The 24,652-nt window shown below is 45.4% G+C and overlaps 1 protein-coding gene across 1 annotated transcript in view; it reads right to left on the reverse strand.

Annotated features, from left to right (window-relative positions):
* The window catches only part of LOC149348212 (uncharacterized), a 136,859-nt gene that overhangs the window by 59,309 nt on the left and 52,898 nt on the right, over nt 1-24,652 (reverse strand). The gene's annotated exons all lie outside the window — the stretch shown is intronic.

Raw genomic sequence — 24,652 nt, forward strand, 5'->3', positions numbered from 1 at the left:
TCAGTCAAGACACTATATTAACTACGGTTAGTGTCATTGTGTTCCCTCTATAGTATATGTAACCAAAATGACTTCCTGCGGCTAATACTGAGCTCATGGGAGCACAGCTACTCTACATATCTAACTCTGCAGGAAAGGAGCCTTCTTTAGCTCTCAGCCGAAGGGGGCACTGCCAGATTAAATACGGTTCTGTGTGCTTTGTGTAGAGTACTCCGTATGGAGATTTTCTAAATGCGGAGCTCTGTCGCGTCTAGTCATGCGAGTCATGTGCAAGATACGTCACATCACCGGCCCTAGCAGTGTTTAACGTCGGAATTTGCTTATATTTGTCAACTGAATCAGGACAAGCGACGGCAACGCTTGAACCTAAACTTAACCTAATTAGCTTGTTAACGCACATAACGCTGCTAAAATTCAGCGCTGCAACGTCACACGTGGGAAAAGTGCACATATGTCATCGCAGTTTTTCAGATTAAAGCAGCCGTTTCATAAGTGCTGAAGGCTTACTGCAGTGAGAAGGCAGAATGCAAGGAAAGTATCTCAGCTAGTCAGCAGTGATCGTCAACAGAAACCAGTACCACGGCAGCATCATCAAAAAAATATTTTTTTTCACAGTTCGAACAGACGTGACAAATAAACCGCCCGTTTTCAGTCAGAAGTGGTTAGACGGTAGTTGTAATTAGCACTCTGCCTCACAACTTCTTTCCAAGTCCCGAAAATTACATCGGTTCTTCCCCTCGTTTCATTTGCTCCGCGCCAAAGAACCCAACAACGCTCTTAACAGCGTGAACAGCGGCCGACAAACCGGATAATAAACCGGTTAGGTTAGCTTAGTTTTGTTGTGAGTGCGCGTAGAAAGCACACTTCTCTCGTTGGACGGAGTATAGTTCTGCAATCAGCCTGTCCGTTCAATCTGTGAGTTCAAATAATTCGACGTAGTTAGGCTTCAAGCAACGCGGCATCACTAGCACTAGCTATACTGACTACCGCTTGGTCGCAACGCACCACAAAGGTTGCACACTACCCATGAGGTTGAAAGAAGCGCGATCGTCGATTATGCGGCGAAACAGATCGTTTTACTGCTCTAAAGCAGGTTCGCAAAGAACTTCCTTTCAGCCCTTTTGTGTGTCTGATTTAAAGAGACTCTGAGGGAACATTCAGCTTCGCCTTTCTCAATTATTCGTCACAGACACTACTTTCAGCGAAATCGTAGTTCTTAAAAGGCAGAAGAAAATGAAATACACAAGCGGCCGTCATCGGCCGGTTTAGTATTTCCAGTGCGTCGCCACAGTTTTTTCAATACGAATTCTAGAGGCACAACGGGGATCACGAAGTTGAGTTCGACGCAGACGTCACAGGTTTGAATGGAGTCGAGTGGTGATATTGATGTGCAATTTCCTCCGCAATAATTGCGTGTCCTGCTGCATGCCAACATGACGAGAAAGAGCCATATAATTGACTTTTTAGAAGGCGCAATAATTGAATGTATTCCTCCTTAGTGTAACTTTAATTCTCCAGCCTCTTTCCTAGATATTGTTGCGTAAAATAGGCCTATGTAGTCAAGGGTCCGACGGCATACCGTCTGGTCAGGAATCATGCCTTGATGAGATGCACTGGTCACTGACCATGATCAAACAAAAATGACGTTTCGGGAGCGCTACGGCTCCCTTGTTCACAATGAGCAACCGGCTCGACGTCCCGGGCTTTTTGTAGCGGTTGGTATCGTTTTTAGACATTTAGCGTAGATAGGGTGCAATGTGCCATCATTCTTATTTATTGTGTTAGGCGTAGTCTGGATGATTAGTGACTCGAGATTTCGGCGGGCTGATACATTCTTTTCTGTTGTCACTATATCTGCTTCGTCCCAGTTAATTTCATGGCCAGTCTCTTGCGCATGCTCCGCGATTGCGTTCGTTGGCGCTTTTCCTCTTCGTACGTCGTACTGATGTTCTTTCAGGCGTCTCGTGAGATCTTTTGTTTCGCCTATGTAAACTGATGAACAGTCGGCGCAGGCGATTTTGTAAACTACGCCGGGAAACTTTGCACGAGGGAGCTGATCTTTCACGTTTACCAGCTCATTTCTTATCTTGCTCGTTGGTACATGTGCAACATGGACGCCGTGCTTGCGGAACATCCGCGCCAGCGCCTCGCTGATCCCTGATACATACGGGATAGGGGCTCGCTTCGGTTTCGGTGCGTCGGCACTTTCGTCTTCCCTGGCAGCAGGCTTCTTCGATGGCGCCAATCTTCTTTTCGTGTTCCGAATGGAGGAGAGCGGGTAGCCGTTTCTTTTTAAGTCAGTTTCCGTGGTCTTCATTTCGTGGTGTATGGCTGCGTCTTCACTGCATACTTCCCTGGCGCGGTTGATTAGAGATGCAACCACTGACCGCTTGTGACTGACTGGGTGCGCTGAATTGAAATTTAGGTATTTTCCAGAATGCGTCGGTTTCCGGTAAACGTTAAAACTAAGACCAGTCGGAGTACGTGTTACCACAGTGTCGAGGAACGGAAGGCAGCCGTCGGTCTCTTCCTCAACAGTAAAGTTGATTGAGGGCTGAATGGCGTTGAGGTGATCGAGGAAAATGCGCGTGTGCTTTCGGTCTATGACGCAGAAGCAGTCATCCACATACCTAAGAAATACTTTTGGTCGCGGTTGGAAGGTGGCCAAAGCTTTGCTTTCGATGGCTTCCATAGCGATGTTAGCCGCTGTGACCGAGATGGCTGCCCCCATTGCTGTGCCAAAGGTGTGTTGGTAGAAGTTGCCGCTGTACGTAAAATATGTGTTGTCGAGGCAGAAATGCAACAGTTGGCAAAGTTCCGCTGCTTCGAACGGCGTCCGATGTTGCCATGAAGTGTCATTCTCGAGACGTTGTTTACATGTCTACACTGCGAGATCAACAGGTACGCTTGTAAATAGCGAGCAGACATCGAAAGAAACGATTTCGTCTGTGTCTTCTAGGGCGACCGCTTTGACCTTGTCAATGAAGCCGGAGGAATTCTTGATGCCCGTGCCTGTCTTTCCCACCAGCGGAGACAGAACGCCATGAAGGTACTGTGATAACGTGTACAACGGAGACTTTCTAAAATCCACTATCGGGCGCAGGGGAGTCCCTGGTTTATGCACCTGCGGTAATCCGTATATGGCCGGCGCTGAGCCGTTTGTGCATAGCAACTGATAATAAAGCCGTTTCATAGACGGAGGGATGCCCTTGAAGATTTCTGTGAGAATTTTCTGAAGAGACGTCTGCACTTTGGGGGTAGGGTCCTTCGGGATCCGGCAATAAGTGATCTCGTCCTGAAGCATGACCTCCATTTTTTTCCTTGTAAGAAGAGCGGTCAAGGATAACAGTAACGTTACCTTTATCTGCCGGTAGGATGGCTATATCCTTGTTAACCTTGAGGCTTCGGATTGCTGAGCGTTCATCTTGACCAAGAGGGCAGTTTGATGACGTCTTCTTCATGCGTGACAACACTCCTATTGCCTTCGTTCTCACTTCGTCCTGAACGTCTCGCTCCAGAAGTCGTACTGCCCCTTCTACGGCGCATGCAACCTTTCGTGGGTCCGGTGCTTTCCCTTGGTTGAAATTCAGACCTCGGCTGCGCACCGTCGCTTCGGATAGGCTCAGTTTGTAGGACGACAGGTTCCTTGTTTCGAAGATTGGTGTGGCCCTGATCGCTGTCCCCTTTTCAGCAAGTAAAGTCTGCAGCTTTTGATCCTGCGATTTCAGATGGCTCTCCTCTCTTCTGTACATTTCTTGGTTCGCAACCAACTGAATGCTGGCGAGGACATCCGGAGCGATATATTCCAATTGTCGCTTTGCAAAGAACAGTTCGGTTTCTAGGCGCTTCTTTGTCAACTTACATTCTTCAATCCTTGCCTGAAGGAGGTGACGTTCAGCTTTTGCAACCACATGGAGACCAAAACGTGCTTTTACCGGTTTCTTCAGACGCAAGGAATAGGCCTAGCTGCATCACTGAAAGCGCATACTTTGGCGTGTTTGGTAATCCAACAAATACGAAGAGTATTATTATTTTAGGACCATACCAGGAAAAACAAAACTGCGAAAGCAAAGTGCGGGTGCAAACTTAAACCGACGGTTGCAACTGATGCAGAAATTGATTCCTAGCGATCGATATTTGAAGCTCCTATATTCTAGCCAGGCTGTATCTTCCCCTTCTTCGTTCAGTACTTCTTTATTTTCGTTGGTCTTGAATGAAGGAATGAAGAAGCAAAGAAATAAAAAGGAAGAAAAGAAAGAGAAAAGAAGCGAAGGAAGGCGGAAAGAGGTAACGAAAGAAGGTACGAACTAAAAAGAAAGAAAGAAGGAAATGAAGGAAGAAACAAAGTAAGAAATAATGACAGACGAGAAGAAAGTTAAAAGAAACGGAGGAAGACTGAAAGGACAAGTGGAACAAGGAAGGAAAGGAAGGAAGAAGAAAAGAAGGAAGAGAGAAAGAAGTAATGGTGGCCGCAACGTTATAACAGTTCTCTTTTCAGGAGGACACAGGGGCGCAATAAAAAACACGGACAAAGAAGTAGACAGGGACGAGCGCTTACTATCAACAGGCTTTATTCGACGTAGACCGTTAATATACCTTCGCTTTACCCAAGCGCCACTGTGCGAATCACAAGCACGCGGGTACCAGAGAACACCAAAAGAAATCCAAAGGTAGGCGATTACAGAAATCTATCTAAGAAGATTATCTATCTAAGAAAGTCTTAGAAAGTCTTAGATAGATTCCTGTAGTCGCCTACCTTTGGATTTCTTTTGGTGTCCTCTGGTACCCACGTGCTTGTGATTCGCACAGTGGCGCTTGGGTAAAGCGAAGGTATATTAACGGTCTACGTCGAATAAAGCCTGTTGATAGTAAGCGCTCGTCCCTATCTACTTCTTTGTCCGTGTCTTTTATTGCGCCCCTGTGTCCTCCTGAAAAGTTATGAACCAACACGCCCAAATACAAGTACTTCTGAGATATAACCGTTGTCGCGCCCACCTTATATCACGTTGTTCCAGGCCCTAAATACGCAGTGCATCTTCAATCCTTGAGGCAAATTTGCAGCGCAGACAAATTACAGACGGGACTTTTTTGCGGCTTCGCAACACCCGCGCAGCAAGATTCGCTCAAGTATACACCGATGTGCCCAAGAAGGCATTCTGCTTAACTTGAGATGTCTTCTTCGGTCAGAAGAAATCTTTGATGTCAAACCCCGATCAATGATGTAGCGCGGGTTACTCAGAGTTTCAAAACCATCGTTGCGTTACCTTAACGGGCAAACAATGTCTCCTTGCCTTCTGAAAACCATTCATTTCGAAAGTGCAGGTCTCAGCGAAGCCCTCCTCTTTTCCACGCGGACCGTGGTCTTGGGTAATCTTTGCTGCAACGCAAATGATATCTCGTCAATGGTGACGCAAAGACTGCAGATTGTCCCCGAGCTGTGCGTAAGAAAAGGAAGATCCACAGACTGCTTTGTAGTGTTAACGGCGTTACGTCACTTTAGTGCGCCTGTTATTGTGTGCATGGCAACTTTGGTAAGCTATGCATTATCCTATTTACGAATTTTACCGGGTACGGGCTAGGCATAATGAATTCATTGTCGAGAAAGAAAGGCAACGCTTTTAAACATGAAATGCTTTTAGCTCCCGTTGTCGGCAGTGTGGTGACGTCACGCCGAGACCGAGAGCACTCATCCCGGCACTGAAATCCACTGAATTCCACACATCCGGGCTCTGAAACGAGAACATGCGGGCACCGTACGAGACTTCACGAGATTCAACGAGACTCTCTAAGCCCTCCTACGGGACCGGCATACAAGCGCCGGTTGCTCTCCAAACGAGTCACAAAAATAACTCGTGCCAGTTTCTTCTCAATGTTTATCAAGATATCAGTCGAGCTGTGCATTGATAATGCACGGAATTATAATTTCCGATTTCTAATAACGCGTGCAAAAAGCACATACATGCCACAATACACTTCGTTGTCATACTTGATCTGTTCCACTCATCCGGACACTGAAACGAGAGCATCCTGGCACCGTACGAGATTTAACTCTACTCTCTAAGCACTCCTACAGGATCGGCGTACAAGCGCCGGTAGCTTCGCCCCGAACGGGTGGTGGCGTTCCTCCCTTCCTCTACGGTGCGGTTCGGGCGTCCACCGAGATGACAGAGAATTACTGCGCCATTCCCTTTCCTCAAAAAGCGTTGCGTTCAAAGGGCAAGGCATCGCGCCGAACGGGTGGTGGCGTTCCTCCCTTCCTGTACGGTGCGGTTCTGGTGTCCACCTAGATGACAGAGAATTCCTGCGCCATTTCCTTTCCTCAAAAAGCGTTGCGTTCAAAGGGCAAGGCATCGCGCCGAACGGGTGGTGGTGTTCCTCCCTTCCTGTACGGTGCGGTTCGGGTGTCCACCGAGATGACAGAGAATTCCTGCGCCATTCCCTTTCCTCAAAAAGGGTTGCGTTCAAAGGGCAAGGCATCGCCCCGAACGGGGGGTGGCGTTCCTCCCTTCCTGTACGGTGCGGTTCGGGTGTCCACCGAGATGACAGAGAATTACTGCGCCATTCCCTTTCCTCAAAAAGCGTTGCGTTCAAAGGGCAAGGCCTCGCGCCGAACGGGTGGTGGCGTTCCGTGCACTGTCTGGCAGCGCTACAACACGCTGTCGCGTTCCACTCCTAAAGGCGAAGCTTAAGCTTCATTATTTAGCAGTTAATTAGTATTTAGTCATTAATCAGTAATTAGTAACTAATTATTAATTTGTCATTACTTCGTCATCAATTATGTGTGACGTAATCCAGTGCTGACGTCACCAGTATCACATAGGCAAAGTGGTGCGGAAAACGCTTTCGACTCTACGCACTTTAGACAGTTTCGAACGCGCTGCATATACATTCTTGTCAGGCCTGCGTCTCGTCGTGTCCGCGTACGCTTCGTGTTATGCCCGTAAACATTTCATGCTTACTCTACTCTCGGTTACGGGAGAGGCAGAGATATTTTTTTATTCATTTGTTGAGTGCTTCGTCGATGTATTTTTCGATGGTATGAATTATTAGGTGAATTTCTGACCTCCATAAAAATTTTATCTCTGAACGCCGCGATCATAACTTCAAAGTTCTTGTACCGCGATGTCGAACGGATGTGTTTCATAATTCTTTTTTTCCTCATACTTCTTCACATTGGAATAGGCTTCCCAAGAGCATAGAACAATGTAAAACGGATAAACATTTTCACTCTTTTCTGGCGGACAAGCTGCCGTAGAAGCTTTCCACCCTTTCAAAACATGTTTTCTCGGACCGCCATTTCAGTGATTCGTTACTATTATATTTTAGACAAATGTGCCTCATTGTTTATTTTCAATATTTGTGACATGCTCATTTTAGGTATATGTTTACTGTTATTGTTCCCCCTGCTATAAAGCCCCTGGGCGCTGCAGGTACTAAAAAAAATTTTACCATTTAGAAAATTTGAAAGAATCACTAGAGACTTTAGAAGGAAGGTTTATGGCATGACCGAATGTATAAAATGTACGTTTCCGAAACTATTTTCAAAACTCTTACAAGACTGCCCCTTCCTTGTCGCAACGAAGAACGTTTACTTCACAAGTAGAAACAATAAGATACAAGATGAAGTTAAGTATTTGCAGTTCCAAAGGATAGAGTGCGAAATGCCGCCGTCTGATACTTAGATCTCTTGGAGCTTTGCGCCAGTTGTAGTCGCAGGAAAAAGAAGCTCGCCGGAAGGTTACCCTTGTGCAACTTTAAGTTCAGGGACGGCTGTTCGTGAGGGTGTATCTAGTATTGTTTGTTTATTAATATTGGTCTTTTAAAGCAGGAATACATTTTAGGGCCACGTATTCATCTCTTCTATCCTAAATTTTTGTCCGTCCGGTTTCCGTCCATCCACGCAATTGTAAAACTCAGTAAAATAAAATCCGCAGACCCAAACTAGGTTTCAGGATTATTCGGACCTACGCCTCTTGGTTGCTAGGCTGACTCACTTAGCACTCGGCCACTCCTTTAATTTTTCCTTTATTGTATGGATGTACAACACTGCCAGACTTCTATCCTTACTTGACCAGGCTTCATCCCGCGAGCCCGTCATACATAGTCACACCAGCATATTTCTATCGCTCTACGAGCATATCAAAGTTTTGGGGCACACACACACATTACTCCAGTGAAGGCAGCCAGACAGGATCTTGTGCCAGGCCAATCTTGTGCAGAATATACCCCCCCCCCCCCCCCCCCCCCCCCCACACCAAAGCACACTTCTCCCTGAACAGAGATTTTGATGAACGTGGTGTCTGCTTGGCGGCCTAAAGTGCGGGTCTTACACATGTTAAACAGGCCCATGAGCACAAAATATCACATATAACCTTAGAACCATTCATTGTAAGCAAAAATCTTATAGTATAGGGAGTGATCTCAGTGTCCTTTCTGACAGCCCTTTCAAGAATGCCGGAAACAAAAACACGGCAACACGACAAAACACAAAGCAGTGATAGATAGTTTCTGTCTTCTGACAGAGGCGGCAGTTCACTGACCATGGCACGTGCTCTTAGCACGAAGCAACGTTTTGACCGGTAAGGTCGACGTGTGATGTTCAAAAGGAAATCTGTGTCTGATTGAACACAAGACCGTGGCATCCGCTTCAATACATTGATGTCTAGAAAGGCGAGGTAAGTTCTCGGGTTCATGGGTGCAGGAAATAACGCCTAAATCAGAACTTGTGCCATCTGTATTCTGGCGACTACACATATACTCTAAGGGAAAACACACGCGCTCTAAGGCTACCGTAAAAAGTCATTCAAAACCAATCTAAAGGCACCCTACAACCGTCGTAAGGCGGCTCTAAAGATACCGTACGGGTATTGCATGGACACTATAAAGTCACACTAAGGCCACCTTAAGGCCTGCGTAAAGTCGCTACACAGACACGCTAATTTCATTATTAAGCCACTCTGCACATACTGCAAGACCGCATTAGGACCGCTCTAAATTCAATCTGTAGCCGTTGCAAGGCCACTACAACAGACGTCTGCAAGTATTTTAAGGCTCCTGTAGAAGGCCAGTGAGCAAAACCTACATGAATGACATGACCCGGGCCGGGCACACTTTGTAGACCATGTGCTCCGCAAGCTCACCTGAACAACATCGTCATTTCCCTTCAGGAGAACACGAGACGTAACGTGGACGCTGGTCCCGCTGAAACCAGCGGCACTTCAATAAACATATCTTTGTTAAAATCAAGTATAGCACAAGCGTCTACACCGCACATTCGTCGTCGTAGAATTCCATGTCAGTGCGGGAGCAATCGACCTTAGAAAATGGTGTCCAGAGCTTTTTTTCACCCATTTCGCTTAAAGCTTGTTCATTGAAGCAATAAAGAGGGCCAGGGGTAGTTCTATAGGGACATATCTCATTGTAGCTGCCGGAATGGTGATAATATCGTAGCATTGTTTCGAAAGATACACTAAATGAGTTCGCGAGGTTGTACTTGCGACCAGGAAATCATACGCTGTTTGAATAACTTGTGTTACAAAAGTCATGATAGTAATCTGTTCACGTATCGCTATAAACGAAGCAAGCCGAATGCATTCCCACCCGCCTAGGTCGAAATGCAGTGCACAGCCTTTTGTGGAGCAGAAGATATAAATTTTTTTCGCTTATTGTCCAAATATTCAAAGTTTATTTCTGCGGTCGGACACACCAAAGCTTATTTCACTGGGGACCCTGACCCGATCCTTGAGACCGAGTAAACGTTCCCTTCATATCGACTTAGTTCGTTGTTTCCAGTCATATCTTTTCCCGCTGCGTGCGCTGATTATACGGCTGGCTAACTGCGTTCAGTTCGCTGTCATGGAAACCCCCGAGAATAAATAGCCTTCCTATTCAAATTTAGCACCACCAAAAAATAAGCACGAATCATAATACACTTTATCGTTCCATTGTCATGATGCCTTTGTTCTGCATAGAGAACAGTGCACCAAAAACTCCAGCAGGGGTGGAATTCACTCGCCGGCCACAGATTACTGTCGTCCCTAATGATGTCATTAAGGCAGTGTCCCAAAGTTTCGTTTTCTCCCAAGCTCCCTTCCTGATCATCCAAAGAAATAAAAAAAAAAACTCCCCCTCCACAGAATGCGGGATCGCCCACGGCACGCCGGCCGGCTGTCGCAAAAAGTTTGCCGCTTGTAGCCACCCTATAATGACTTTCTAAAACAGTGAGCATCTAGATAAGGGATAGAAACAGAAAGATATAAAGACATAATCGGAGCAGCAGTTGAGCCCGTCGCACGGGTTTGAACCCTTGACCTTTGTTTGTATGTAAAGTCTGCCTTAGTGCTCGCGCAGCTATTGCAGACCGTGAAATCGACCCTGTCGGCCCCGTTACTCCCGCGCGCTGTTCGCTTGGCGAATTTTATTGCCTTGCCAGGCAGCTAAAGCTGGGCGCGTCGGCTCAGCTTTTTTATCCTTTCGTGCTTTAGCTCGCCTTGCTTTTTCTTCTACGCTTACTTCTAGATTTACTTTGTTTCTCAAAGTCACTAGACCCAGTCGTACGCGTTACCATTTGCAGTTGGAAACTCGGGGATTTACTCTGGTGTAAAATGAATTCGCTGCTTTCGTTGGAGAGCGGACCGTTTACTTTTTCTTGCCACGAGACTTGCTTGTGTTGCAATCTTCTTTCTTCTTCCGTTCATTCGCTCCGGCAGTGAAACCAGCGATCCATGCCATCCTCTTTCGCCGACTAATCCATTCGTTCACTTACTCTCTGATGGAGTGCGATGCTATGGGGAGCCTGCGCTGCCCAGGTGGCACTGCAGTTATTCCACTATTCGACTAAAAACTGCTGCCGTCAGTCGCTTGGGCCGCTACAAATGCGAGGGCACATTCTGAACGATTAGAAGCCCGCGTTTGGTTGATAGCACTATCTCCCTCGCTTCTGTAGACATAACCCAGATAACTGACATGCACCACGTGTGGCTTCGACAGCGCGCAGAAGCTCACGCCAATAAGCTCAGGAAGGTGGCATGGAATAGCACTACGAGTGCACCAAAAACTGCTAGCTCCTCTCGCTATGCTGTGTGTTACGGCGCTGCAATCGACACGGCAAACTTCAGCGCAGGTTCCCCATAAACAAGCTCTAGCAACATAATGTTGTCGGAAAAAAAATTCTGGCTTTCGTTTTATTCCTTGCATTAAACTAATTTCTTTTCGCTTTATTCCAAAACTCTTATATGGCAATGGACGCAATAATTCGTATCTGTTTCAGATTCAGGAGTTCCCGCTCATTAATCCATTCACCTACTCATTCACTGCAGGGGTACGATGGTGCAGATAAGCACGCTTCGTATGTACAGTGTTGTTCAGTAGAAGAAAAAAGCAGCTTGTTTTTATTGCTTTTGTTGTCCCTGTTTCTTTCTATCTGGTACTCCAGAAGCAAATCTTCGGTATTTTAAGGAACAATTCATTCACATCTGCTTTAAAACAATAAATTCTCTATTGCCCCTGCAAACAGGTCCTTTTCATATCTGTTGGCCTGTTTGTATTCTTGTGTGCCTAATTGGAACAGCGATTCTTTGGAAAAAAAAAACTCCGACAGGATGCGATGCGTTTTGACATTGCTTGTGCCTGCCTACCCAACAGCGATGTTGTTTACTTCCGGTTTGAGTTCACAGATGTTAAGTGGCAATGCTTTAAGGAATTTTATGCCTGAAAATTAAACCATGGCTTTTCTTTTCTTATTTCGTTAGTCGGAGGTTAGTTCGATAAGCCAATCTGGCACCCCGATGTTAAAGCAGATTTTTACCGATCATATTTCATATATCACCTCTATTATTGCAACAACAACCACCAACTGTGGACAGAGAGGTAAACAGCAAGGCTTGTAGTTGGATACAGGTTAAGAACAGCACCATCTGGCAGCAAGGGGGCTTTACCGGCGCTGATATGGCTTAATGCATCAACTATTCACTGAAGTCTAAAAGCATAGAAAAAAATATTTTTGTCGAGATAAACTCCTTCTTCTGCATCTTTTAATTATTCTGGAAGCTTGACACCTAACGATTCGCACGTTTATAACATGCGAATAAATTACTCTTGATAATAACCAGCAGGCTTCAAGAGCCAGGAAAATTAAAATAATATTGCGACGGTGTTCGAATCGACGGCTGTGGTTTTCTAGTTATTCTTGTAATCCTCCCTGGATGATGAGCTACAATGATTTGTTGGATTGATGTTGGACACCCTTCCAACACAAGACAACAGTTGTCCCACATTTTTTTAGGCATTCTCGCCTCATGTATATGTATTTATTTGGCTGATTTCTCGCATAAGAACTCATAGCCATGCCAGGGAGCAAGCGCAGTTTTTTTTATTAAAGTAGTAATGATACAGCAATGATCACGTCGAGTGCGGCAGTGCAGGCAACTTTTTAGCGCATATTTCTGATGAAAGCTAGAGCTGTGATGATAATAGCCGTGATGGCATAGAGCTACAAGAAATCGACTTTCAGGGTATAAAGCCTTCATAATAGCTGAACGGCATCAATAAAACACGCGAATATTGCTTCCGGAGTTTGAATAAACATTTTTTCTTAGTCTTCAGACTGTTTTTCAATTGAAAAAAAAAACTTTTTTTCAAGTCTGTCTTTTTCGAGTTGCAAACTAAATTAAAGAGAAAGGTCCAGCAGTACAGGAAAAAAATAGTATCGGAAGTCAGCGGATTAAGGATATAAAAAAAGCTATTCACTTCCCAACTATAAGGGACTGAAGAGGAACAGCACAGGAGAACGGTGACGCGGATAATGCTGGATAAACATGGTAGCGCTCTTACAAGAGAATAACTCCTTAAGGTAACAAATGCGGTGGACTATACTGTCACCCCTCTTCCTGCGAGCCGGCCATTAAGCGCATGCCCATTGAATCTTAAAAGGTAAGTAAAGGACGCTCACAAAGTAAGAAAAACGTTAAAGGTCACTGCGTTAACCCGCATTGCAGTAAAACGAAAGCACTGCTCCTCGGCACTCGTTGCCTCTCTTTTCCGGGATCGATTGATCGATCGCCGATCGATAAGTTGATCGCTGATCAATGATTGATCGATGATTGATCGATGATTAGGTGATGTACACTAAATTACTTAATCGATCTAATTAATCAATCTAATTAATTATTGATCACCAATTAGGTGGTACATTTGTTCACGATTTTCATTAATCAATCATTGATTGACTGGATTTCGATTAACTCTGATTATTCCCTCGTTTCATCTCAGTACCCATTCCGGGTTATCAAATTTGGTGCCATGCGTTGGCTCCGCCCACACTTTCGGTTTTTCAAATTTGGCGCCACACGTTGCCGTGGCTCCACCCACTTTTTGGATATTTTTGACTGCAATTAATTAACTACACAACTTATCGTCATAATTCCTTTTTCGCCATCAACCTCACATCACCCTCTTTCGATTACAAACGTTCATTTGGCGCTACCTCTTCTAAGTTTCTCACAACTGCGGGGGACACGTTTTTCGGACACGTTTTGCGAAAACGACCTTGTCGACATAGGCTAGTAGTGCAAGTACTGGGTCCTTGTTTGTGAGTGAACTACGCGCCCTGTTAATTCTGACAGGTCTCAATTCTGGTCGGAAGTGTAAACAGCTAGAAAACAATTGGTCTGTGTCTGTGAGTCTACAGATAGTTGCTGAAAACAGATGTTCTTTACTGCTCTCTTACGGATTGAGCGTGTCAGCTGAGTACAAAGCACATAAATATTCCGCTTTTTAGACAGCCTCACGAGCAGGAAATACTGGTTACATCAACTCAAAGGTGACTGACTACTGGGAATCCGAAACGGCAGCGCCTATGATGCTCATTTAACTTGGTTGTTTGCAACCGTACCCAACAATTCTGGACAAAAGCATTTTTGACGGGAAACCTTTTATGAACGCAATTTTTTCATATAATGCGATCTTTCACTATAACACACAATGTATGCGCAGATCATCCGACGGCACTCTTGTATTTTTTTCGCTAGTAACGTTTTCGCTATCGTCAACAGCGTTCCCTATTGTTTTGCTATGGCAGCCTTAACTCTTCGATTGGATTGGTGGAAACACTTTACAAGGGAAATTTGCTACATATCAGAAGAATGGACCATCACCTTTAATATTTTCATAACAGCGTCTTTCAATTTTCTAATTTTTCAAAATTTTTGCCCGACAATATTGGACATGCCCAACTCCTTCCGCACGCATCCTAATTCGCCTCAACTTTGTCGAACAAATATCCTTGACGACATTACCTTCTGCACGAAAATGTGGTGCCGCAGAATAGACTGGAGGATCTTAATAACACAAATAGCAAGCCCTCCATCACCCGGTTTTAATCCGTGCAATGCTTCCCTCGAGACAGTCGGACAAAGAAATGACCGTCATGCCAGCGACAGCCGCCCCTGTCGAGTGGGGAGCATCATCAGTGGGCGGCATAGTGTTTATGAAGGGCTTCTCTTAATGCTGACTAGCTAAGAGAGCTTACCTCGTCTCTTACGCGTTTATTTCTTGTGGCATGGTGATAGCGGACTGGTAGCCCTGCGCCGGTTCAGCGGGATGACGGCTGGAGGCTGAGATGTCAGTGCGCATGGGCTGAACTTTACCGAGGGGGAGGGTGGAATTCGTCATCTCTCCAAGTCTTTTATTAAGGTCAATAAACAGGGAAAAGAGACAGGATTACTCATCCGCCACTCCTGACCGTTCTCTGTCAGTGTTGCCGGTAGAAGCCCTCCTCTTTCGGCCTCATCATCACCTGCCATTACTAGAGCCTTGAGAGCATGCTGAGACGCGGGCCCAAATATGAATTTTTTTTTTTATGGTGAATGCAGACAGGGAAGTCGGATGTGCTCCTGTTTTTCAACCACTGTCGCAATAAAAATAGCTATCTGGCAATTGCATGTTTTTGTTTTCATACTTTCCATAATAAAAAGTGAAATTACTAAAATATTGCTCTTTTAGTTCTGCTTTAATAATTATAAAGCTCCGTATCAGACACCTGCTCTACAGTTTCCGTTCAAGTTGTTAAAGTGGGCAAAAGTGGCATTATAAAATAAGCTATGAGTAAAATTCTGCTTAGGCCATATGAGTGGTAGGAGATCTATATGCATATTACGGCGATACAAAACAGTCATATTTGAATGCCAATTTTTGTTTGCTTTTAAGCAAGGTGTTATGCATAAGTGTTGCAACGTAGATATTCTGTAATTTATCGAGAGGAGAATTTAAGGGTCTCAATTCTTTACCGTTTTATGTATCTAATTTGCTACTGCCTACGTAGACTTTAATTAGCAATAAAGTTTATTTTCTATCTCTTTCCGGGCTGAGAACCCAAAAGAGTTATGTTCTGTCGATGAGACATTTTGAAAAGAAAATCCTTTTGGTTTACTGGGTTCCATTTGTTGTATAGGAGAGCGTATGTCTTGTTTTGTCAAGCTTTTTCCCATAATCGTTGTCCCTGAGTCAAGCATGTAGCAAATAAGTTATCGCCTGAACGGTCAGCTTACATGCCCACTTTCAATGTGTATGCCTGTTTCGTCTAACAGCAGCAAAAGAGGAGTTCAGACACCGTTGTGTCATTTGAAATCAGCAGATGTGGGCCGCCGGTAAAACGCATGCATGATGACGATATCAAAGAGAGGATGAATACACGAGTCACCTAATATGGTGTTTCGAAAAGTTGCTTCAACAAAAACATGTGCTGTTGTCAGGAAGAGGCTGTGTGTTTTCATTTGAAATCTGATTTATTATAAATTTCTTTTGCGAACAGCGTCAGGAAATAAAAGCACAATTTTACTTTTGGCAAGTAAAGGGTCAGGCACGGAATGTGCCGCCAAAAGATGGTCATCACCCTAATGTGGACTTTTATGTACCTTCTTTATGTGGCCTCGTAATGACACCCACATTATGTGCCTTACGTATGCGCCTCGCCTTATGGCTCTCCACCGCCGGCACATAGATGCCTCTGCAAGACCAGTGTCCCAAATGTGAAAAAAAGGGCAAGTTTCAGCGCATTTTTTTTCTGCAAGGAACGCTCCAAGCATTCAAGGAATTTCAGAGCATACCTCCGGGCGTCGAAACCGAGCTCCCCATTTATGCCATCACTGACCAAGACATCAAAACTGGAAGGTGTTGACGAGGGCTTTTGCGTATCATTTCCGTGCAAGTGCCTCTTGTTCATTACATATAAAGCAAAAACTTAATGCATTTTTTTTATATGGCCTTTGTCGCTGAGCACGCACCCGCTCGAGTTATCGTCACCGAGTAAGTGTTGTGCCGTCGACGAATGGTTCACGAAACCTGCCCCCCCCCCCCCCCCCTCACACACCACGAGTCTAAACTAAGTTCGCTAGATGTGCTTCGCCGCATATGGAAAAAATTCAAAGCTTCGGAGGGGCGCATACGTTCGTCTAGTCTGTTAGTTCTGTACAAGCCTCAAGTTCCCTAACGCTTTCCTAGGTTAATGGTAACGATCCGAGGTTCAAGCTACACGCAGTTAAGGAACAGGTAGCTGTGGTTTTTTAATCATGGTCTTCAAAAGGCCGGGCACTTCGCCTGTATGGCTTGTCTCGTGCAATTGAGTGTAAGTGCCAGAACCAGGGATTTAGCGCTGAAAAGCCGCTTGGCAAATTTATTCGTCGCCTAAAAAAAAAAACTTAAGCGCTCTTCTCAGTAAAGACCACGGTCAGGCTTTCTTGTTTTTTTTTTTTTTCTATGTGAGTCTCTGAGTGTGCGTGTGCATGCCGCTGAGAGATTAGCTACAGCGGTATTCATGAATTTGAGCAAAGATCACGCATTTCTCGCGAGCCCAGAAGCACCCTATTCATTTGAAGCTCTCTGGTGCGGGTTTAAGGCGTTCTGACTCTGGCGTGCCGTATATGTGTAAGCTCCAAAGCAGCATGATTCCTGTGCGCGGGCCAAGAGCGCGTGCATGTACTCAATTTTTTTTTTAAATAATTCATTCTTGCTTCTGTTCGGGCTCTCGTGCTATATAGTACATTTGCTCCAGCATGATAAATTTTCACATGCGCGTAGTTTAAACCGTAGCCTGACGGCGAATAGGTAAGTTTTTATCTGGAAACGCAATGAAAGTGTATTAGCAAAATTTTTTAAAAATAATTTCTGCGGCTTTCTTAGACGCAGTGGCTCAGCTGAGTACTCTATGGGTTTAATTTCCAGTCCAAATTGCGATTCAGAGTGTACAGAAATTTGGGCCCCAAAAATGTGCAATCGACTTTCATACAGCTTTCAAAAAGGACATTCGCCAAAATTTAAAGAACAAGACTATCTGGTGTCAAATTTTCGAACTTCGAGTAAACCTTAATAGCATAATTGAATTGGTATTTGTAAGATAACCGCTACCACTCCTAGCTGTTGACATCCTTAAGTAGTGAATGCTGGAGAAGCGTTTTCTGTGGTCATAAATGGTTCTCCTGTAAAACCGAATGAACATCTTGCGCTCGTCCATTTCATAGAAAACCGTTTAAAACATCATTACCACTTTAAAACCCATTTAAAATGACGCCGCCGCCGCGGTGGCTGAGTGGCTATGGCGCTCGGCTGCTGACCCGAAAGACGCGGGTTCGATCCCGGCCGCGTTGGTCGAATTTCGATGGAGGCGAAATTCGAGAGGCCCGTGTACTGTGCGTTGTCAGTGCACGCTAACGAGCCCCAAGTGGCCGAAATTTCTGGAGCCCTCCACTACGGCGTCCCTCATAGCCTGAGGCGCTTTGGGACGTTAAACCCCACAAACCAAACTTGAAGCAATGCCTCTTATAAGCACCAGCGGTTTTGGAATGCGAAAACAACAATGCCTTATCTGTTTTTTCGATAAAATACGTTTTTCGAATACGGCAGCCTCCGTAACACCCCCCACAAGAGGTGTCCGTAAACCCGCCTACGGCCAGCAGCAGGATAACAAGATTAAGCTGCAGGCAGTTTACTCGACAGTGAGAATCAGTCACGGCCGACACCATTTTTCTTCGTCATGGTTCTCTACGAGTCGGCTCTTCTCAGACATAGCTGGTTGTTTAATCGTGCGGAAAAAGTTGCGCTGCTCCCATTTCTGCTTGTCGTCACGATGGGCTGATTCCTATCATTGATATAAATTGTCATTGCACGCCCATCAGCCGACATTTGCAATCGCAACAGAACGCGTCCAAGCTTCCCGCAGGAATTCGTGCGCAAGCTCCTTTCGAAGACATCGAAGAAGGGAACAATAAAAGGAAAACAAATCGAACACCACCGTGCGCGAAAAGAACAAACGTACTCATTACCGGGCGCCGTGTTTGGAAGAAAGCAGCTCTCCGGTTATCGTTGCGCACTTTGTCATTTTTACGTTATCACCCTCTCTTTTCTTTTCTCTCCGTGACGGCCCATCTCTCTCCACTCTATTCTTGGAGTCACGCTCACAGGCTGGCTGTCTTCTGTTTTTCTTCCTACGTCTATCGAACAGAATCCTTTGCTTCTAGTTGCTGTGGACTTTCGGAGTCAAGCAAAAGAGAGCTAAACGTTGGGAGAGATCCTGTTCCCCGTTTCCCCAACGCCTTCCCGTGTGACCCTTTCTTTCCCAGGCGAGCCTTTTGTCAGGCTGCCGGTTCCCTCTATGCCGTCCAGGAGCCGAGGCGAAGACTTCTTCGCATACTTAGTAGTCCGTTTCTTTCTTTTTTTCTGCTTCTTTGTTTTACCCGAAGACCTCTTTTCTACTGCTTTTTCCCCTTTTTTCCCTAAGCACTCGCCTATACATGTCTCAGCGGAGTCCCTGTCCCCATCTTCCTGCCGATTTATTGGGTCCCTCCCTGCGGGGTCCTCTGGAAGCGCTTTGAAGAGCTCCTTCCCTAGGGGCGATGAGATAAAAACAAATCTGCTGCCTTTTATTCCACCCTTCCTCCGGTTTACCTCGAGTGTATTCTTTTATGCGCCGAATCAGCAATTTCGTGCAGTACCGAAGCAGGTTTGCCAATGGGTGGTCCGTTCAGAACGACTGAAGGAAGGCAGCAAATTTAACAGAGCTATTTGTGCTTAACAGTGGATCCCTCAATTTGCGGGCTTGTATCGTGGTCACCTTAACGGGAAGCCTATTTTCAGAACGTCACAAAATGTTGCGCTTGCCTCCACTAACTAAAAAACAGACATTTACAGGTTTACATGCGAAATACTGGGTTCAAATGCTCCAAAGTTCCTTTTTCTCTGATTTCCAATAGAAACGCCTCTATGGCCGCTGCGGTGGCTCAGTGGTTATGGCACTCGGCTGCTGACCCGAAATACGCGGGTTCGATTTTGGTCGCGGCGGTTGAATTTCGGTGGAGGCGAAATTGTAGAGGTCCGTGTACTGTGCGATGTCAGTGCACGTTAAAGAACCCCAGGTGGTCGAAATTTCCGGAGCCCTCCACTACGGTGTCCCTCATAGTCTGAGTCGTTTTGGGAGGTTAAACCCCATTAAACCAAACCAGAAACGCTTGTATATCAATTCTACCTTCTACAACTTTTCAACTACTTCCTTTTCATCTTTCTTTTCTTCCGAGCTCACCTGGTTAAAATGGATAACCTACTCTCATATTACTCCACCAGGTTTAGTGGAGGCGTATAAAAATAATGCAGTCTTTGCTCATCTCCAAGTCAGCTTGTGATCGAATTGTTTCCTAGTTGAGGTGCATTAAACATATAAAGCAAATATTTTCACGCTTCTCACCGTTCTTCGTAGTTGAATAAGTGGTAGCCTAACCGTACTAACGTACACAAAACCGTATTCTAATTTTTATTATATATTCTAACTTTCAGTCTTAATGTTCTTTTGCTCAAGGCGATCATTCAAATGGAACGCTTCACAGCTGAAAATAGTTTTCCGAACCACAAAGAAAAAAACACTTAAGAGTTAGATTGACTGTAAAAAAAGCATATTGAGGAATACGAAGCCCACTGATAGTCTTCTGACAACACTTCGAATTCCGCAAGCTTTCAAGCAGAAACAATCAAAATCTGCCTGCAGTGAGCGCCAAGGGTGTGTTTCTCAAGTTTTGTTATCAACTCGAAACCGGCGCGCACATACTCAGCCGCTGAACGAATGGCTCAATACCCCATTTTACAAACTTACGTCACCCAATTTTTCTGAAATTTGAAGATTCCTTAAGCGTTCGAAGGTATTTGAATTGTTTTCAAATGGCATGTCTTGGCGCTTTCAGAATGTAGGGTGCAGATGCATTTCTTTCTTATGGAAGCAGTCGCGGACACGCTACCAATTTCTACTTAGCATGCACTCAGTGGGAACCTCTGAACCACTCGAACAGGTCTGCCCGTGTCTCGCATCGGTAATCAGTTGGACGTCGAAGACGCCTGACGCTGCTCGAGGACGTGCCCAGTGTTCGAAAGGAGTGCCTACGCTGCACTTTCCAGTGAGAGTTTGGCAGAAAGCGTTTCCAACTGACATGCACTTCATCACCCAAAGATTGAATTTAGTGAAACCCGGGGGAAAAAAATTGCATTTGAATATGTTACTGTGAGAGCCAGATGCAAACGAAAAGGTTTCTTGTAAACTGTTCAACAGAAACGGATTTCTGGCTACGTCATGAGAAAATTCAGATGGCTCACAGTTTTGTGCAACTGCCTCTCAAGTAATTTGAAATTGAACTTCCCGGTTTGCGTAAAGCCGCATTTTATCAGGAAGACGAGACACACACAGCCTCAGTCCTTGAATACGATTTCCCTGAGAACAAACACTTTCAGACACAGTTTTGTTTTTCCTCATAAGTATCAGGGGGTGGAATTCCTTGCCTTCGCATTCTTCAGCAGCAAGCGTCATTGTCAAAGAACTGGAGAGTCAATTCTTGCGTTCTTGATTGTATTTCGCTCGTCATAAAATTTCTTCTTTTTTTTCCCTTCCGCTTCATTGACTTGCATCAATTTCCTCCTTTTATGCTTTCATATGAATGCTATTTATGAATTCATATTTTGTCACAGATGCCACTCCTGCCTAGACCATGTATATTAATGGTCGTGAATATACGAAAATAAAAATGATTAAAGCAAAAACCGCTTTCAACTACGAAAAACAACCTTAACTGCTCCTGTATGAGTGAATGTTGTTACAGTATTAGTACGAATCTCCTGCATGAATTCAATATGACTGAATTTTAAATACGATCGCTCTCGCATTTTTTTAAACACATTCTTACTAGCCGTGCTTTGAAGCCGAGCATTTCCGCTTTTTAGGGAAACAGTTGCGCACAGTTCACCTTCCATTTCACGTTAAAATAACTATTCGCTGTTCCTGTGGAAGGAAGACCGCTTTAATTAGCATCCTTGCTCCTCACGGCCAACTGAAGTAGGTCGCAATGATTCGTTTATGAAAGCACAGATGGCGACACATTTTCTCGTCGTTGAAGTTTCGACGGGATGATGACCACCCGTGCAAAACAAAGCTTAAAAGATTTTCATTTATTTATGAGCAACCTCCATTAGTGGGTAAATTTATGATGTTCACTTTTAAACCGAATTGTCAATGCTGTCGGAGAAGGGTTCATGTAAATTACTTCACCACAGTATATTCAAAGGTCGCGCATAAGAGGACATTTACATCTCCGGTGCTTAAGTGACGACCACCGAGTCGTTACATTGTATGCACACATGCCGCCATGTCGTAACATTCAATCGATTTGAAAAGAGCAAAGGTGCACAACTTGATATGCGCCGAATCAATATCAGACTATCTGCAAAATGTGTCAAAAAAATCCACAACAAAAATAAAAGGAAAACATTCTTGTTTCTACCCAATAATGCAAAGTGACAATAGCTATTTATGTGCCTTAACGGAGTTAATTTTTACTTGCGTGTACGTTTCTCGTTTAAAATGCATCGTTCGACGTTAGTATACATGAATCCTCTCTCGGTATTCGCCTACGACCGCTAAATAATTTGTAATTAAATTTCTTCTTGGAGCTCTTTCTGTTCCAACAATCGAACAATGGCCGCGACGTGCAAAGTGTTTTTAGGTCCTGGGAACCATGAAAAATACTGCAGTATAACTGCTCATACATAGTTATAATTCACTACTACGCGTACGCCAGCCAGCTTAAAGAGCTGTAATTAATAACAAATGACGTGTCAGTGGTTACACTGTGGTTTCTTCATTTGTCCCTTACGTGACTTAAACGCACCTTACACGTCAGAGCCATCGTTCGGTTGCTGAAACTGAAACCGTAACCGGATGAGACAATGAATGAATGAATGAATGAATGAATGAATGAATGAATGAATGAATGAATGAATGAATGAATGAATGAATGAATGAATGAATGAATGAATGAATGAAATTTATTCCCGTCATAGGGCCTCACGGTCTAGGCGCAGCAATTTGTTTGGAGGGGGTGCCTCATACAGCTCTCAGCACCGGAGACCACGGATGAAGTCTTGTAGTAAGCTGTCTCCACCTGATGGCTCATGAGTCTTCGCTGATTCAGGTCGTGGCTCCAGATCAGCTTTGCCCACGTGGCAAGGTCTGGGATGCTATCTGGTTTAGCCCCGGGAGAATCCTGACACTCCCAAATTACGTGATTTTGCGAAGTCATTCAGTGTCAGCTACTGCAGAGCTCAGGCTCCCCAGTGCCTTCTTCGTGTAGTATAGAGTATGGAAAGAATCTGTCGATCTGAAGCCTCCTCCAGGCCTTACACTCTTTTGGAGTGAGTGATCTATCCGGAAGTGAGAGTCTTCTCCTATCCAGTATAGGTGTTTATTTCTTTATACGTTATGACAGGGTCTTTATTCCCATTCAGGGGCACTTCCAGAGTTGCTAGGGTGTATTAGTATCGAGTGAGGCTCTGAGCAGCCTCATTACCCGGAATGCCCTCATGAGCAGGAATACATACCAGGAATGCGTTATTGTCAGAGCAGGCGGCTATTGCCCGAGCGTGCCTGAGTACCGAAGCCAAGATCATCTTTTCTTAAAATAAGTCAAGCGTTCACAACTTTTGTAAGGGGGTTGCCTCCAGTCAAACCGCCAAATTACTAAGATGATGAGAGAATAAATGAAATAAAAAACAATTTGACGGTCGTGGGCGAACACCACGCGGTCATATGTTCAGAGTGCTCCACCCAAGACCTTCCATAACATAAAAATAGGCTTTTTTAGTTAAAAGAGATCTTTCTTCGGCATAGCATTGTCGGTGAACCACATCAGAATGCAACTAAGACGTGCTAACTAGCAGGCTGGTTAACTAATAATGAATAGTTAACTATTTAACTATTACTGTTAGGCGATTTAATTATTGAGAGGCGTGTAGCCCTCCGTAATCAATATCCGTATGAGTTTTTAGTATTTCGAAAACGCACTTACTCTCGGCGCTGTGGACCGACAAATTTTGGCTATTTCTACGAGTTACGAGCACTGGAGAGGTTGCTTTGCCTGCATACTTCTCGAAAGTGCATGTATTTTGGCGTGATGTAGCCAAAATTTGTTGGGCCACAGCGCCGAGGGTAACCGCGTTTTCGAAATTCTTAAAACTAGTACGTATATTGCCACGCGCCTAACGCGCCGCGCGGCCTCCGCGCTGAATCGAAGACGACGACGAAGCGGCGGTGGACTCTCACGGCGCGCTTGTTCTGTTTGGTGTCGTGGAAGCTGGCTCTATAATTAAAAGAAGGCTCCCAGTCTTGGGTTCTTGCCGACGCCTACCTTCGCGGCTCCTCTGGTCGTGACACTGGTGGAGGTGCGACCGATGCTCCCTACTCCTGAGGACGACTCGGCGCGCCCGCCTCTTGTGACCGCCCCCGTCCATCGTGCCAGCCGGAGGATCCGAGGCCGTCCCCCGAGGCCCTCCCTGTTGTCAGCGCGCCTTCAACTACCATTCCACTCATGGCGACGCCACTGCCCGCCCTGCCTACGACCGTCCCTGCAGCCAGCCCCACCTGTCTCACTCCCTCGACCCTCCCTCGACGACTCCCTCGACCGACTTCGTCAAGCCAAGTACTTCTCTTCGGTCGACCTCAGAAGTGGTTATTGGCAGATAGAAGTTGATGAGAGGGACCGCGAGAAAACCGCCTTCATCACACCGGGCGGGCTGTATGAATTTCGTGTCCTCCCATTCGGGCTCTGCTGTGCTCCTGCCACGTTCCAAAGAATGATGGACACCGTTCTCACCGGTTTGAAGTGGCAGACCTGTCTTGTTTATCTTGATGATGTCATCATTTTTTCCGCAACGTTCACGGAACATCTGCACCGCCTCAGGACTGTCCTCGAAGCCGTTCGATCCCCCCACCTCTCCCTCAAACCAGAAAAATGCCACTTTGGGTTCACCGAATTGAAGTTCCTCGGGCACGTCATTAGTGCTGACGGAATCCGCGCTGACCCAGAGAAGCTTGCTGCCGTTGCTGCCTTTCCGGTTCTCGTCCACAAAAAAGCAGTCCGACGCTTCCTGGGCCTGTGCTCCTACTATCGCCGCTTCATTAGAAACTTCGCCCAGCTCGCCAGCCCCCTGACACTCCTAACCCGTGATGACACGTCATTTTCCTGGGGCAACGAACAGCAGACTGCCTTCGACGAGTTACGACGCCGACTCCAATCGCCGCCCATCCTGGCACATTTCGACGAAGATGCTGACACGGAGGTGCACACGGATGCGA

Source organism: Amblyomma mixtum, chromosome 4, assembly GCF_055824585.1.
Source record: "Amblyomma mixtum isolate Tamu chromosome 4, ASM5582458v1, whole genome shotgun sequence".
NCBI classification, from domain to species: domain Eukaryota; kingdom Metazoa; phylum Arthropoda; class Arachnida; order Ixodida; family Ixodidae; genus Amblyomma; species Amblyomma mixtum.